This window comes from Leptonychotes weddellii, chromosome 3 (assembly GCF_054177405.1).
Source record: "Leptonychotes weddellii isolate Sample4059 chromosome 3, ASM5417740v2, whole genome shotgun sequence".
In the NCBI taxonomy this organism is placed as follows: Eukaryota; Metazoa; Chordata; class Mammalia; order Carnivora; family Phocidae; genus Leptonychotes; species Leptonychotes weddellii.
In genome coordinates, this window is record NC_138371.1 from 81,262,070 (window position 1) to 81,280,125 (window position 18,056).

At 34.2% G+C, this 18,056-nt stretch overlaps 1 protein-coding gene across 1 annotated transcript in view; it reads left to right on the forward strand.

Annotated features, from left to right (window-relative positions):
* LRP1B (LDL receptor related protein 1B) overlaps positions 1-18,056 on the forward strand; it is a 1,719,891-nt gene that overhangs the window by 1,329,620 nt on the left and 372,215 nt on the right. The gene's annotated exons all lie outside the window — the stretch shown is intronic.

Here is an 18,056-nt window from a genome sequence, read left to right on the forward strand (position 1 = left end):
TGAGCTTATAGGAGTTGAATAAATTTTGTGACACGTGTTTGTACTCTAAAAAAAATAAATAAAATACTATGAGCTTAAATTTAAAATACTGTCACATGATTTTAAATACGTATTAACTTATGAATGTATATGTTACTTTTTAAACTTTTTATTATGGAATCTTTCAAATAAACACAAAAGTGAAAAGTCTAATTAATCCAATGGGCCCATCGACCCATTTCAGCTAGCATCAACATGTGGCCAATTTTGCTTCATCTATTCAAAATTCCCTTCCCCCAACATACACACATACACACACACACACACACACACACACTATACCATGTGTATTACTTTAAAACAAAATCCAGATAACATATTATCTTATAATTAAATACTTCAACACATGTCAATAAGAGATACTTTTGTTTTTAACATAATACACAATATACCTAAAATTAAAATACTGCCTTAGTATCTGTCATTTCATATCAAGTTTACTATTTACCTCATATATGTATTTTTGTAATTTTGTACCATGAGCCAGACATTACATATATTTATAGCTATTATATATTAAATATATAAATATATATTTAACTATAATTATGTATAATTAATTTTATATGTGTAATTTATTTTCCTCCTTATTTTCAATATTGTCCTATAATTTAATCATATTTTTGGGGTGGGAGAATGATTCAAGTATTATCTAAAATATTATATGAAATAATATGTAGTGTTTTTAAGACAGTTATAATTACCTTCTTTTCCTTCTCCTCATAGATTAATGCTTTTATTTTCATGACTATCATTTCCATTAAACAAGGAAACCCAGATTATTATATGTCCTTCATAAAAAACACAACATTCAGCATAGAGCAGTCCTCAGTAAATATTTGTTGAGTTAATTAATGAACAAAATCAGATAAGTAGCAGGAAATTTTCCTATGATTTAGTCTGTCCCTATGATATAAAATAATGAGGAAATCAGTGAGTTTCTGTGCCTCTCTCACTGTGTTTTCAGTAGGGCAATTATAAGGATTTTCTATCTATGGAAAATCATGTTTTCCACTATCAGGGTGGAAAAAACTTTCCTTCTACCCTTTTAGGTTCTGTGGCTGGTCTAACAATAAAAATGACATGAGGCAGATTAACAGGAGAAAAAATAATTTAATTATGTATGTAGGAGAACCCTACAAAGGCATTGAGACTCGAGGGCAATTATGGGCTATCCTGTGCTAACGAATGGGATAGGGGCCTGGGGCTTCAAAGATGAGTAGGGTAATTTAAAGGATGAGAAAAAAGAGCAGGTGTTTGGTAATTAGATGTTTGCCCAGCTATATAGATAGGTCTTTCAGTAAAAGTCATCTCTAGTAATAGCTCTCTTTCTAGGCCTTCATATCTAAATTCTTCTAAGTAATTAAGGGAGGCATACATTTTTTTTTCTTGATTTTGCTGGGTCTTGATTGCGTTCAGCTCAAAATAATCCACATTACTAAAGTGACATATTTTGGGGAAGCTTATTCTAAACCTTTTCACTACGAAGCTGTCCACTCCCCTATATCACGGAATATCATATATCAATATATATGGGATAATTTATTATTGTGAAGTTAAAATAAAAATTAAGTAAAATATTCTATATGCTTATATTTTTCAAGATACATAATATTTCTTACCAAAAGGGCGGTACCTGTGTTTTCTATGAAAATACCGTATGTATATATCATGTTAGCATGGATGCCTATCAGCCTTACTACATTTCACAGAATAAAATAACTTGTCATGTATCAAACTCTAAAATTTTTTAACTTAAAATATGAGAGGAGAGAAAGAAAATATGCCCAGTTTTAATTTAAGCTAACCATTTTTTGATATATTAACTAAACTTAAACTCTTGTTTCTGAATATACTTTGTCAATTTTTGTTTCTAATTGACCCTAATTTAGCTGTCAGAAGGGCATTTAGTTTGCTATTTTTTTCAAAGGTACATGCTTTGTGATTTTTCTGGTAACTCATTTTTTTTAAGTTTGATTTTTTCCAACTTTACTGAGATATAATTGACATATAACATTGTGTAAGTTTAAGGTATACAATTTGCTTATTTGATACACTTATATATTGTAATACAATTACCACCATAGGCTCATCTCATACCTCCATTCTTCCACATAATAACCATTTTCTTCTATGATGAGAACATTTAAGATCTACTCTCTTAATAACTTTCAAGTATTTAATACAGTATTATTGACTATAATCACTTATTTAATTTATAAGTGGAAGTTCATACTTTTGACCAACATCTCCCCATTTCCTCTATGCCCCAGTGTTGTTTTTTTAACTTTCTACATATGAAAACAAAATGAAACAAAAACTCTCTGAAATTCTTTTCTTTATTTCTTATAAAATTTTCTTACTATAATTATTTAAAATTACTGAAAATCCCTAAGTGAAACCAATAAGCTTCTCTTTTTATGAATCAGATGAATAATCCAAGGAGATTGCACACATACACACACACACATGTGTACACACACAATTAATATAAGCAGAAAAATCAAAAGTCTAGAAAATTACAATACTGGCTAAAAGCAGTAGCTTCTAACAGCAAGAATTGGAAAGAGGAAAGGGGAAAGAGTAGCAGAGAGAATTTTCTTGTCTAAGAACATATTTGAATAATGTGATGATAAAAATAATTTTTAAAAGAAAAATTTGCAGTGCCCTTGCCAAAAAAGTACTTTCATCTTCCTTTAGTATTTTTCTAGCATAATCCATCTATTAACAAGAATATCCATTGTAATTTTTCTACTCACTCTGCAAATTTTAAAGACAGCATCCTGAAATAGTACCAAAATAATGTGCAATCACAATTTTGTTAGAATTAGTACATCTCTTTAAAATAAAACAAAAAATGTGAAGTTTCTACATCACATTTATATTTTGTCACAAAGTCTGCCAAGGTGTTTTCACATTATAGAATCTGTTGGCAGATTTCCATTCTTAACAATAGGTCTGGGCTTTTTGTGACAGTGACAAGAACAATTCTAAAATCACTGAGGAGTGGGAGAAACAAAAAGCATGCATAATTCTCTATTTGTGGTCTGACATAGATGACTCACCTTCCCAGAATTATTATATGACATTTATTGAGTCCCCATGTACCAAATGAAATGTAAAACCAGTTAAACTTGTTCCTTTGAGTATTAAACTAGTAAAAAAGGAAATTTATATCTTGCCTATTCTCTTAGTTAAGATATATTGAATGCTTTTTTTATGTCAGGTACTTACCTGGTCTCTTATAGAATATAAATAGAAAATATCTAGTCCCTGCCCTCTAGGAGCTTCTTCCCCTCCCTTTACGAATGACTGGTCTAGAAAGGAATCACACTCTTAAACACATTCATGGAAAATGAAACAATATAGTCATTGCCAAAGGAAAGAATGATTTATTTGGTGTACTGGAGTAGAAATGTGATCATGAATTGCCACTCACAAGATTAAAAATATACAGTGGAAAGAAAAAACTGTAAGAAGTCATGAAGTCTTGAAAGATCTTTCTTCACTATCAAAGGTCAGAACAGACAGAAAAGCAGGAGTCAGAATATGGAGGTTTCTCTCTCTGTGTGTCTTTCTAAAGTAATGAAGCTACTTGGATAATAGAGGTTTAGAGCTTTGCTATTTTAATCATGGTATTTTAGTATTAATGTATTTATTAAAAACAAAAGAATATTTACTTTTTAGAGGTACAAATTGAAATATTTACTGATGAAATGATTCTGATATCTTGGATTTGCTTCCAAATAATCCAGTGGTGCATTGAGAGTAGGGAAATGGGAAATTTTATAGATAAAGCAAAATTGGCCATATGTTGATACTAGTTCAAATGAAATATATGGGTCCTTAGGGGTTCATCAGACAACTCTCTTTACTTTTGTGTTTACCTAAAAATTTCCACGGGAAAAATTAAAATGTGACATATTCATATGCTAATATGTATTTGAAGAATGTACAGTCTTTGTTATTTTTTGATATTGCTGTCTCTAGCTCCGAGTCTGAATTCCCTAAGTTTGAGGGCTTTATTGTTTTGCATTCATCACAGTGAATTTAAAAAGAAAAAAATCTTCATAAATACAAAATTGAACCAAATTGATGAAATATTTGAATCACTAGTAAATTAAGAAAAGGGCAATAAGCATTTTATTTCTACTTAGGTTAAGTTTAGAGTTGTAAACTATGTCAAACACTAAATGGTAGGGGCCGCCGGGTGGCTCAGTTGGTTAAGCATCTGCCTTCGGCTCAGGTCTTGATCCCAGGGTCCTAGGATCAAGCCCCGGCTCCCTGCTCAGCAGGGAGTCTAGTTCTTCCTCCCTGCCCCCCCACCCCACCGCCCCGCCACTCGTGCTCTCTCTCTCTCTCTCACTCTGCTCTCTCTCTCTCAAATAAATAAAAATAACAATCTAAAAAAAAGACTAAATGGTAGAAACCATTCTCCTCCAATATTAGAAAAGTAATTTTTTTTTTTTTTTTTTACAGACAGTGTATAGAAAGTAAATACAATGCCAGGAATGGAAAGATCCCATCAAAATGCTCAGTAGTTATATAAGGATCAAATGAGTGAGCTGACCAGGTTTGAAGTGCAGGCAAATTAGTGAATTAGTTTAATTGTACAATTAAAAATTAGTGAATTAGTTTAATTGTACAAAAGACATAGATTTGCTATGAACATTTAAAAAATTTGGCTTGGGCGCCTGGGTGGCTCAGTTGGTTAAGCGACTGCCTTCGGCTCAGGTCATGATCCTGGAGTCCCTGGATCGAGTCCCGCATCGGGCTCCCTGCTCAGCGAGGAGCCTGCTTCTCCCTCTAACCCTCCCCCATCTCATGTACTCTCTCTCTCTCTCTCATTCTCGCTCTCTCAAATAAATAAATAAAATCTTTACAAAAAAAAATTTGGCTTGAGTTACAGAAGTGTTTTGAGATTTTGTATCCCTGACAATGATAAGAAAAATTATTGAAATGTTTAGAAATTTATTGAAATTATTGAATTAAGATAATTCAAAATTCATTTACTAGAAATATAGAAAATAGAATAGATGATTACCATCAAGGTTAATGAATATAGAATTTGGAAACCACTGTATTTTTAAAGCATGAGAATAACCTAAACTTTATTTTACTGATGAATTAAGAAATTCTTAATTATTTCCTTAAATATAAGGTCAGTCATTTATTGAACATCTACTGCATTTTGAGAATAATTCAAGAGGGGCTGAAAATATAGAGAGATATGAGATACCTTATGTATATAATCCAGTTGAATTTAAGAACCCATAAAAGTTTCTCTTGTGTCATCCTGGGACAACTCTGCCCATTTAGGAAACCCTGGGTAGAATTAATTTAATGCTATCATTTGACAGTAATGATTATACTTATTGATGTGTGGGAAAATGCAATGCCCACGCAGAAGTATTTCAAATGACAATCTAGTAACGAGTTGTGTGAACAACACAGAGAGCAGATGTTTCTTTATGATAGTAAGAGACCCTTTGCAATACGTTTCAGATGTCAAACTCAGTTTTGCTTAGTGCTCCTTCTTGTCTCTTATGAGTAAGCATAATTTCTCTTAAACATATGGCCCAAAATGGAGCAAGTCTGGGAAATCCCATTTATAACTTCAGTCTATGTTATTGGGAGAAAAAAAAATCTTCTGAATTAGTAATAAAAACCATCTGTTCTCCCTTAGAGGAAAATGCCTCACACTGATGAAGTGAGAATAATATTCAGCATTTTAAAAAAGTATACAGAAAAATATAATGGAACAGTTTCTTTTTTAACAAGATGTCAAATCAATCTTCAAAGTTTAAGTTTTAACAGTCTTTAAAATATCTGCTAAAGATCAAGGCCTATATTCCTTTACATGCGTATTAATTCTCATAAAATATGTTAAATATCAAGATATTTATTTTCAGAAATTATTTATCTGTGGGGTGCCTGGATGGCTCAGTGGGTTAAGCATCTTCCTATGGCTTAGGTCTTGATCCTGAGATCTTGGGATCCAGCCCCCCTCTCCACCTGCGTCAGGTTCCCTGCTCATTGGGGAGTCTGCTTCTCCCTCTCTCTCTGCTGCTCCCCTTGCTTGTGCTTTCATTCACTCTCACTCTCAAATAAATAAATAAAATGTTTTTAAAAAGAAATTATTTATCTTCTTTACTTTCATAAGTTGTTCATAATAATAAGCTATTTAAAATCACAATCGCTGAGTTTCCTCAGTTTTTTTCTCAACCTTTTTAATCTGCTTATAATAGTAATACAGATTCAAAAGGATAGTAATACAAGTTCATTGAAGAAAAGTTTTATGTGTGGAGTTTTAGAAGGGTGTGATGATAAATGTTGTATTTTATCTTTCATATTTAATTGGAAAACTTTTCAGACTTTTTTTCTACTTGTTCATACACAACTAACATGTACTACCAGCTCTGTATTTCCAAGTTTATACTAACATGAGACATGCACATGCATAAAATGCCAACTCTATATAAAAGCTCATTTTGTTTTGTTAAACATTGACTCTGACATTTATTGTGAAAATAACAGGTAGCAACCCAGTTCATACTTGTATGTACAGATACCTCAAAAAAAACAAATATTGAATGCTGATATTGCAGCACAAATTCCCAGATATTAATGAAATGCTTAATTCTGATAGTATAATGGCAAGATTGTCGTTTATTATCTATTATATGTAACTGTAATAGGAAATCTTTAAAATTCAAAACTATAGCAGAAGTTTCCATTAATAAAAATAGCAACGTATCCATGATTTATAATGGAAGTTAATGCCACCCAAAGTATTTCCCTATAAGCAAAATTTTAGAATCAATTATTTTGAATGGCACTTAATATGTATGATGTATACATCTATACATACATACTATACATATGTATAAGATGTTCGATCAAATTGGATAGGCATTCTATATCGTAATACTTTTCCCACTATTTCATAGCGGGAAATGACACACAAGTCATTAAATATACTGATTTTTATGGCTACATAAATATATAAATTTATATGTCATGATTTCTGTGGTACTTTATCAAATGAGCATATGATAATTTCTCTAAATATCCTATATAATTGGGCATTTCAGATATTACCAATTTTCACAAGTATAAATACAGGTCTTTCCTTAGAGTGGATGACTAATGGAGCAATCACTAGATTTCAGGGACATACTAACAAATAAAATAAATAGGGCAACATTTTTTCCAACTTTATTCAATAACCTCAAAGCTTTAGACTTTGTTTATATCATTTATGAATTTAAATCGAGAGCTTTGATATTCATTTTTTTTTTAAGATTTTATTTATTTATTTGACAGAGAGAGACAGCGAGAGAGGGAACACAAGCAGGGGGAGTGGGAGAGGGAGAAGCAGACTTCCCGAGGAGCAGGGAGCCCGATGTGGGGCTCCATCCCAGGACCCTGGGATCTTGACCTAAGCCAAAGGCAGACGCTTAACGACTGAGCCACCCAGGTGCCCAGGAGAGCTTTGGTATTCATTTTTAAAACCTTGATTTTGGGGCGCCTCTGTGGCTCAGTTAAGTGTCTGCCTTTGGCTCCGATCATGATCTAGGGTCCTGGGATTGAGCCCCATGTCAGATTCCCTGCTCAGTTGGATGTCTGTCTGCTTCTCCCTCCCCCTCTGCCCCTCCCTCGCCCCCACTCCCCGCTTGCGTTCTCTCTTGTGCATGCTCTCTCTCTTGCAAATAAATAAAATCTTTTAAAAAAATCTTGATTTCAAGAATAGTTTTTGAAACGTGTATCAAGTTTTGTAACACCATCTTCAATAATTTTTGAACATGTTTAACTAGTTTCAGTAATATCATAAAATAGGTTATATCTGTTTTCTTTCATTGTGTAGTAACTCAAACGGATATATTTTTTAGATGGACTATCATGAGTCTTCAACAAACTATTTTTTTTTTAAGATTTTATTTATTTATTTGACAGAGAGAGATACAGCGAGAGAGGGAACACAAGCAGGGGGAGTGGGAGAGGGAGAAGCAGGCTTCCCACCGAGCAGGGAGCCCGATGCGGGGCTCGATCCCAGGACTCTGGGATCATGACCTGAGCCGAAGGCAGACGCTTAACGACTGAGCCACCCAGGCGCCCCATTCAACAAACTATTTTTATTTTTTATTTATTTTTTTAAAAATTTTATTTATTTATTTGAGAGAGAGAATGAGAGACAGAGAGCATGAGAGGGAGGAAGGTCAGAGGGAGAAGCAGACTCCCTGCCGAGTAGGGAGCCTGATGCGGGACTCGATCCCAGGACTCCGGAATCATGACCTGAGCCGAAGGCAGTCGCTCAACCAACTGAGCCACCCAGGCGCCCCAACAAACTATTTTTAAAACAGTACTTGAACAGTTTATTTCTATTCCTACGTTTGTGATAATATTGTTAAGTTTCTTTTGTACCTGAAAGGAAACCTGCCTGATTTGTTTTCTAATATTTTTCTCCCCGAACTCTGTTTATAACACTCCATTTTCTTCTAATTTTTTTTGCAATAGAGGTGTGTGAACTCAGTGTGAATTTTGTTCCTTTGTTTGACGTGTGTTTGTGTTTTCCAACACCACCAAGCAGTTCTCCCATTTTCAGAAGGCATTGAGTATACTATGAATTTAATATAATTCTGACCCTATCTACCTGAAGATAGCATCAGATCCCACAGATTAAGGGTTTAGTCTCACAAGACTGCCCCCACTTCAGACACCAGTTGTAGTCCCATTTGTGCTTCTGACAGACTGGCTGTAAATCAGAGGTTCCCATGACCCTTTCCTCTGGTTTGATTAATTTGTTTGAGTGGCTCAGAAAACTCAGAAATATTTACTTACATTCACCAGTTTATTGTAATGGATATTATAAAGGGTGCAGATGAACAACCAGATGAAGAGGTACATAGGGCGAGGTCTAGAAGTGTCCCAAAGGCAGTAGCTTCTGTTCCCATGAAACTGGAGTGTACCATCCTCCCAGCATGGGTGTGCATTTACCAACTCAGAAACCCATCAAATATCCTTGTTCGGGAGTTTCTACAGAGCTTAATCTGCAGGTTCCCGAGATCCTTTTCCTCTTCACAGATTTAGTGGGTGGAGCTGAAAGTTCCAAGTTTCTAATCACTAGTTTGGTAACCTGTCCCATCCTAAGACTATCCAGAGGTCCCACCTTGTCACCTCATTAGCATGAACTCAGGTGTGCTCAAAAGGAGCTTTTTATGAATATTTAAAGACTATCACTTAGGACATTCTCAGAATTTTAGGAGCTTTGTGCCGGGAACTATGGACAAAAACCAAATATATTCCTTATTGTAACCCACTTTGTATATAATTTTATATTCCTGTCTTGAAGTTCATGTGAATATGGTCATGAATGTGAAAATTGTCCAGAATAAGTCTAAATGGGTCTCTCTCACTAATTTTTTCCCTGTGTTTTTTCTTCATGTGCAGTGTTTTCATTAGTTATGTAGTCAAAAATTTTATCTTTGATTACTGCTTTTGTTCCAGGTTTTTTAGTCATTTTATAGCTCAGTAGCATCTAAGTCTCCTCCATACCTTTTGAATGTTTACTTATATTTATCTCTACAAATTTATCTGGGAGAGTGTCTCAAATCCTTCTCATCAGTAATTCAGTGTTTGAAAATGGCAATTGTGTTCTTTATTGTGCCACTTGTACATTTTAATTTTGTCTTTGCCTTATTGGATTTCTTATAATCTTTCCTTATCTCAAATATTTCCTTTTTATCTCAGTCCCTTGCTTTTTATTAGCATTTTCTTTTCTTTTGACTTTCTGCTACTCCTTCATAATATCTTTTTAAATTTATTTTGCATTCTATAAACTTTAGATATCAGGTCATTTTCTAATATGTTCTTCTGTTACTACCCATATTCAGAAGCATATTATTTCCTAAGCCTTTGGATGAAATTCATTTTCCCTTTTTCTGAAGATACTATACAGTAGAATTATGTTTTCTGTTTTTCAGTTGTTTTTCTATATCTTCTTCTTCTTCTTTTTTTTTTTTTTTAAGTAGGCTCCACTCCCACCATGGAGCCCAACACAGGGCTTGAACTCACGACTCTGAGATTAAAACCTGAACTGAGATTGAGAGTCAAACGCTTATCTGACTGAGCCACCCTCATGCCCCTATGTCTTTTTTTTTTTTTTAAATAAGCTCTACACCCAGTGTGGGGCTTGAACTCATGATCCTGAGATCAAGAGTCTCATGCTCTACTGTCTGAACCAGTCAGGCACCCCTTTCAACTTTTTTCTACCTTAGAAGGCAAACTTGTTAGATAATAATCATCATGTATGTTTTGCCTTTGATTCTACTCATGACTTTCTTAAACCTTCAGCTCAAAAGCAGAGTGATATACATGTCCCTTAACCTGATTCTCCGTGTCTATGAGTCTTTCATCTACATGTTCTAGACCATGTGGTATTTTCTTCTAATCAAAATAGTTGCTTCTATGACATCTTAGCTTTGTGGAATATATGAAAAACTACAATCCCCTTCTTTCATCTCTTCCCTCTACCACATTAGCCATTTGGGGAACTGCATCTCCAAAGGTAAATTGACTTCTTCCAGTTTTTATTTCCTAAATGTACTCCCAGGTTGTTCAGTTGCTTCCTGGAATGGTTGAAGAAAAATAAATATTACAGACCATAATTAGGGAAATGGGGTTAAAGTATTCTTTAAGAAGTAACACTTATACAGTAATATATGATTACTTGGTTTGCTGTTCATTTGGATTTACTATTTCTGAGGTAGGGTATAGACAATGAGGTTGTAAAAACAATACATATTAACTTCTATTTTAATATATTTACTTTATTTTCTCTGGCTAAATATCCCTGTTATTAGTTGTGTTTCTTAATCTAGGACCATTGGCCTTGTAATTATAGGATATCTCTCCTTAATGTTGGGGCAAGTTTTCTAACATTACCAGAATTTAGTGGTGATGTGAATTTTCACCTTGTATTTCTTCTGAATTCTTTCCAGGTCATTTTAGTGGTGGATGCTGCATCAGGGACTTACCTCAGGAACCATTTAGGAACCATTTAAATTAAGTTCCCCAGTCTTTTATGTCCTTCAGTCAAATGGTACAATCCCTTTCCCTGGTTCACTAGTCCTGTTTAGACCTAAGGAATATATTCTTTTAATGAAATGCTCTAGTTTTATTGCCTCTAAATTGTAATGCTAACAGCCCAGTCTTTAAAATGATTTACCTAAACTCTTTCTCTCTTAGTGCCAGATGAATTGCCTTCATCTCTTCTTCTGAAGTTTCTGATAAATCTCTGTCGTTTATATTAGAAAACATAGAAAATGCAAAGTAGTATCCAGAAATTAAAAACAAAAAGTACTTTGTTTGCCAATAAAGTAGCATGTTAAGAATTAATATTTGCCACCAGGAAAATGGTTTCTCCTATAAAGTTTATTTTTTTTTAGTATAATATATATCTCTTTATGAGAACAGAACAAGAATTTAAAAGTTCATATTTCTCAAAAGAGAGAAATAGAAATAGAAAGTAGTTTTATTTATAAATGCAAAACAAAAATGGGCTCCACTTATATAAACGTCATGAAAGTTTATAGAATAAATTGAATGATGTGTCCTGAGGTTTCTTTATTTTTCTACTACTAAGATATAGTATAAAGACATTAACACAAATATACTCCCACTTTTGTTACCAAGGTCTTACCCAGCCAGATAAAAATCCATTTGCTTAAGGGAATTAAAAAAAATGTAATGTTGATGCCAGCTAAGCACATGTAGCTTTTGTAATTTTCTTTTTTGGTGAGCCCTAATTCTTATGATTCAGCAGACCCAGAGGATCAGGAGAAGAGGATTCAATGTGATTCTGACACTAGCATTGCAAGCATTCAAACTACTTGGTTGAAGCCAAGTATTATGGCATTAATATGTAACATAACAACAACAACAAAAATCAAGGAAGCAACCTCTCTTGCAGTGCACTCTTGTCTTTAAAAAAAAAAAAAATCAATTTAATTAACATATAGTGTATTATTAGTCTCAGAGGTAATTTCGTGATTCATCAGTTTCATATAACACCCGGTGCTCATTCCATCAAGTGCCCTCCTTAAAGTCCATCACCCAGTTACCCCATCCCCCCACCCACCTCCGCTCCAGCAACCCTCAGTTTGTTTCCTATAGTTAAGAATCTCTAATGGTTTGTTTCCCTCTCTGTTTTCATCTTATTTTTCCTCCCCTTCCCCTATGTTCACCTGTTTTGTTTCTTAAATTCCACATATTAGTGAAATCATATGGTATTTGTCTTTCTCTGGCTGACTTATTTCGCTTAGCATAATACACTCTAGTTCCTTCCATGTCACTGCAAATAGTAAGATTTCATTCTTTTTGATGGCTGACTAATATTCCATTGTATATATATACCACATCTTCTTTATCAATGGACATGTGGGCTCTTTCCATAGTTTGGCACTTGTGGACATTGCTGCTAAAAACATTGGGGTGCATGTTCTCCTTCAAATCACTATGTTTGTATACTTCGTATAAATACCCAGGAGTGCAGTTGCTGGGTCATAGGGTAGCTCTATTTTTTAAATTACTTAGTTAATTAATTAATTAATTAATTTATTAGTCAGAGAGAAAGAGACCACAAGCATAGGGAAAGATAGGCAGAGAAGAAGCAGGTTCCCCGCTGATCAGGGAGCCCAATGCAGGACCTGATACCAGGACCCTGGGATCATGAACTGAGCTGAAGGCAGACGCTTGACTGACTGTGCCACTCAGATGTCCCAGAGTAGCTCTATTTTTAACTTTTTGAGGAACCTCCATACTGTTTTCCAGAGTGGCTGCACCAGCTTGCATTCCCACCAACAGTGTAGGAGGGTTCCCCTTTCTCCACATCCTCGCCAACATCTGTTGTTTCCTGACTTGTTAATTTTAGCCATTCTGACTGGTGTGAGGTGATATCTCATTGTGGTTTTGATTTCGGTTTTGCTGATGCCGAGCAATGTTGAGCATTTTTTCATGTGTCTATTGGCCATTTGGATGTCTTCTTTGGAAAAATGTCTGTTCATGTCTTCTGTCCATTTCTTGATTGGATTATTTGTTCTTTGGGTGTTGAGCTTGATAAATTATTATTTTTTTTTAAGTTTACTTATGAGATTACTGGTCTATTTATTTATTTGTTAAGATTTTATTTATTTAATTTTGGGAGAAAGAGCACATATGCACACAGGAGAGGTGGGGGGGATGCAGAGGGAGAAGCTGACTCCCCACTGAGCAGGGAGCCTGATGCAGGACTGGATCCCAGGATCCTAGGATCATGACCTGAGCCTATGGCAGATGCTTAACTGACTGAGCCACCCAGGCACCCTGAGATTGATAAGTTCTTGAACAAAGATCAAATCCCTGAGCTCCTGAAAGAAAGGAAGTTAGATTTTTTGGATCTTTCAACTATGGAATTAGCCCCAGCTGTTCCATTCAGTAGCATGCAGACTAGAGAGAAGTTAGAATGTGAGATTCAAGAAATATCAATAGTTCTTTCCTTGAAAGTGCTATGGGTGGGATATAATTGCCACTACCCACATAAAGCTTGGTAGTGCTAAGGGTAAAGAATGGGGTGAAGGCCTATGACCCAGCAATTGCGCTACTGGGTATTTACACCAAAGATACAAATACAGTGATCCGAAGGGGCACCTGCACCCCAATATTTAGAGTAGCAATGTCTACAATAGCCAAACTATGGAAAGAGCCTAGATGTCCATCAACAGATGAGTGGATAAAGAAGATGTGGTATATAATGTGGTATACAATGGAATATTATGCAGCCATCAAAAAAAATGAAATCATGCCATTTGCAATGACGTGGATGGAACTAGGGGGTATTAGGCTAAGTGAAATAAGTCAATCCGAGAAAGACAATTATCATACGATCTCACTGATGTGTGGAATTTGAGAAACAAAACAGAGGATCATAGGGGAAGGGAGGGAAAAATGAAACAAGATGAAACCAGAGAGGGAGACAAACCATAAGAGACTCCTAATCTCAGGAAACAAACTGAGGGTTGCTGGAGTGGAGGGGGGTGGGAGGGATGGGGTGGCTGGGTGGTGGACATTGGGGAGGGTGTGTGCTATGGTGAGTGCCATATGTTAATAAAAAAAGAAAGAATGGGGTGAAGGCTGTATTTCAAAGATTTAGAGAAAAAAAATTGACAGGAATTGATGGTCATTTGAATGTGGCAATTGAAGTGAGGGAGGAGATGTAACTCTGGTTTCCACCTTGAATTAAATGGGGAAGTCACAATTGATGTAGGTAATACCAGATGAAGAACAGACTTTGAGAACATTATCTTGAGGTTAGTGTTAGATTTGTTAAATTTGATGGACCTAGGAAATATCGATGCTGAAAATATTTAAAAAGCAGTTTAAAATATTGGCCAGAGTTCAGAAAGTGTGTTGAAAGATCAATGTTCTAGAGATATAATCTGACCAGTTTTACCTCTAAAATATATCTTGGGTCAGGCACTTTCTCCCCATCACCAGTATCCTTGTCTAGCTACTCATCAAAACTGTTATTCTGGTTGCAACTATAGACAGTCTCCAACTTCTGTCTCTAACTCTGACTCTAAATTGTGTTCCATGAAGCTGCCAGAATGATGTGCTTTAAGAATGAGATTATATCACTTCTCTGCTTAAAGGCACTAGATTGCAGTTAAATAAAAATTCATACTCCTTGCTCCATCTTTTAAGACCTTGCAAAATCTGTTTCCTGGGATTTCAGATTATTCCTGTGTGATTCTTGAGACTTAAAGCTAACTAGACTTTCAGTGCTTCAAGCGGTTTTACCTCAGATTTCTCTTGTGTGATTTCCTCTGCCTGGAAAGTTATTTTCCAGTATGTTACCCCTAAATCCTACCCCACTCTCTGTGCTTACCCATGTCAATATTTTTCTTATCCTTCATTTCTCAGTTTAAACATTACTTCCAGAGAATGATCTGATCACCCCAACCCCTCACATTCTTCACCCTATTCCACAACTCAGCACTGTATTTTCTTGATACTTGGCAAAATGTATAAATTTTTTAAAAAAATTGATTTTCTTATTTGGGTCTAACTTGTCCCCTAGACTGTGTGGTTGATGAGAGCAGGGACCACCACTGATTTGTCCCAGCATACATATAAGCCAAACGCCCATACTCTCCTGTTGCCCAGGACTGTTCCATTTTGTGCCTGCTGACCTGACATGCTTGTTACCAACACCTTCTTACTTGTTATCAACACCTATTACACTCTCACAAGTGTCAATCACATGCCAGCTCATCATGTATACTAGACACTCAATAAATATTTGTTGAATAAGTGAATAAATGGGAGGTTCTACCACATATGTTTAAAAAAAGTATAGAGAAAGGAGGAGAATTTGAAGTGCAATACTATAGCTCACTGACAATATAAAATATGAAGAGTAGAAGAAGCTATTTTAAGACTCCTGGAAAGTGTGAATGTTTGTATATGTGTTTTGTGAGTGTAGCAATATTAATTCTTTAAGAATTCATTAAACCTGTAGATGGAATGGTCCAGGAAGGTCTCTGAAATTACAGTCTCTCAAAATATAGTTTTAATTCTATTTAGTTTGCCACTGGTAACTAAATGTTATATCTTAAAACATTTTTTTTATTGTTATAAAGATTTGTTTGTGTCTAGCTAGCTTTTCTTCTCTGGAAACTAAGGTCACTAATGTTCTACTAGTTGGTAGATGGTAATTGGAAATGGAGAAGAAACTAAATCCCTCTAATCTTCTATTTTATTTTATTTTATCGAAATCTGTAATCAAAGTAATATTTATCTTAACAGGCCCATTTTTTCATTTTCAAATCATTAGAAAATTAGTAGAAAAAATAATACTAGAAAATTAATAAATGTCATTACAGCTTTTTCTTCAGAATTATTTCTTTAAATACAGATTTTTAAGAGTCTAAAAATTCACTCAGAGTATTTAGATATTTAATATGTATGAGAGAATAGCTGGAATTTCTTTTAGATAACTTACTTTTAAATATATATCTTTTTCTCTATTTTGACATTGAGAAGTGACATTCATACTATTTTGAAATATTATTCAGTATTCTCTCAGAAAAATATTATGCCTACTGGTCATATAAATTTATATGAAGATAGCCTTAAAAATATATTTCTCTAAAATATTTAACATATGTAGACATTTGGATTTTAGATACTTTTTTAAAGAAAACATTTGCAGGCCAAATTTTAAAAATAACTTTGCAAGCTGTTAATGAATATAACATGTTTTGACTTAAAATTTCAGAATTTTCACTCCATTTAAATGCAAAGAAAAACTAGAAAATTATTTCACTTAATTATAACACATTTTCCCATTAGTATTCAAAATATCATATTTCATTTATCCAAAGCAGATAACTGGAAAAACTCCATTTGTCTAGAAAATATCAAAAACAACAAGAAAGTAATGTTTCAATGTATATACATTTATGGTGTATATATAGAAACATACATATATACATAAACATATGTACATATGTATAGGTATGGCTGTATACTTCAAAAACAAACACACACACATACATACGCACATGTCTTTCACATACATCTATACGTACATACACATGTCTTTCACATACATTGATACATGCACATATTTATATGCATGTATGTGTGTGCTCATGCACATTTGCATTTATGTGTATATATATCCAGGAATGGTGCTGAAACATTTAATTTTGTTTCAAACAATAAACAACATAGAAAATTAGGCAACATAAATTATAAAATATAGTTACTTTGTGCTTCAGCATTAAAAGTAACGAAGTTTATGTTTTGTTAATATTAAAAAATATTAACACTAAATGTGAATAGTATTTATTGATGAGCAGGGCCAGGAATAGAGGAGGCAGCTGGATATAAGAAAGTACATGGGCTTTGGCATGAGAGAGATCTGACTTTGAATCTAGATTTTGCCATTTATGTAATCTTAGAAGTTATTTACCTCCCTGACCTTCAGTTTCTCCATCTAGTAAATTAAAAGTATATATTATATGATGTACCAACAGGAGCACTTTGTTAAACAATGCAAAATGTAATTTCTATACTCGGTGCTCAAACCTGTGGGGTTCAAATTCACTCATCATGTTCTTAAAGGATATTCACAGACCCAAGTACTTTCAGAGTAGGATTATTGGGATAGTCTCAAAAGCTTGTCCTATGAGAACTAGCAAGATTTATCCTGGGAAAAAGAAACAAGTAATGCATGAAAGCTAACTTCAAAATCTAAAGAGCTGGCATTCAGGAATACTTATTTTCTCTCTTGGTCTATTTGGGTAGGTGGAATTATGAAAATTGAGTTTTGAACATCATATAAAGTAAGTAGGTATCATTATATTGCAGACCCTGATGACAGACTGAATCTATTCAAACTCTAAAAATGATATAATTATAAAGACCATAAAATACATATTACAGAAACTATAATGTGAGTGGAAAAAAATAACAGCAACATTTCTCTAGTTTCAGGAATTAAGGCAAATGATTGAGTAATATCATTAAAAAAGTAGGAAAGTTTCGAATCAAGAAAATTGGGAAAGGGTTAATATAGAAAGAAAGAGAAGCCTTTGTTAGAGACAGTAGAAGAAAGATTGATTATATTAAAAAATTTAACGTGGAAAGACAGGCAGTTAATAAATTTCACGTCTAATGGTAACAGTCCATTTAACCAAGGAGCAAGCTCATTATGTACCCAATGCAACATTGTGCATTTTATCTCTAGTATGCCATTTAATATTTACAACAACAGTGTGGGATGGGCAATAATATATCATTGCCATATTGCAGATGAAAAAAACTGAGGATGAATACCCAACTTCTACATCAACGTGGATGGGACTGGAGGAGATTATGCTAAGTGAAATAAGTCAAGCAGAGAAAGTCAATTATCATATGGTTTCACTTATTTGTGGAACATAAGGAATAACATGGAGGACATTAGGAGAAGG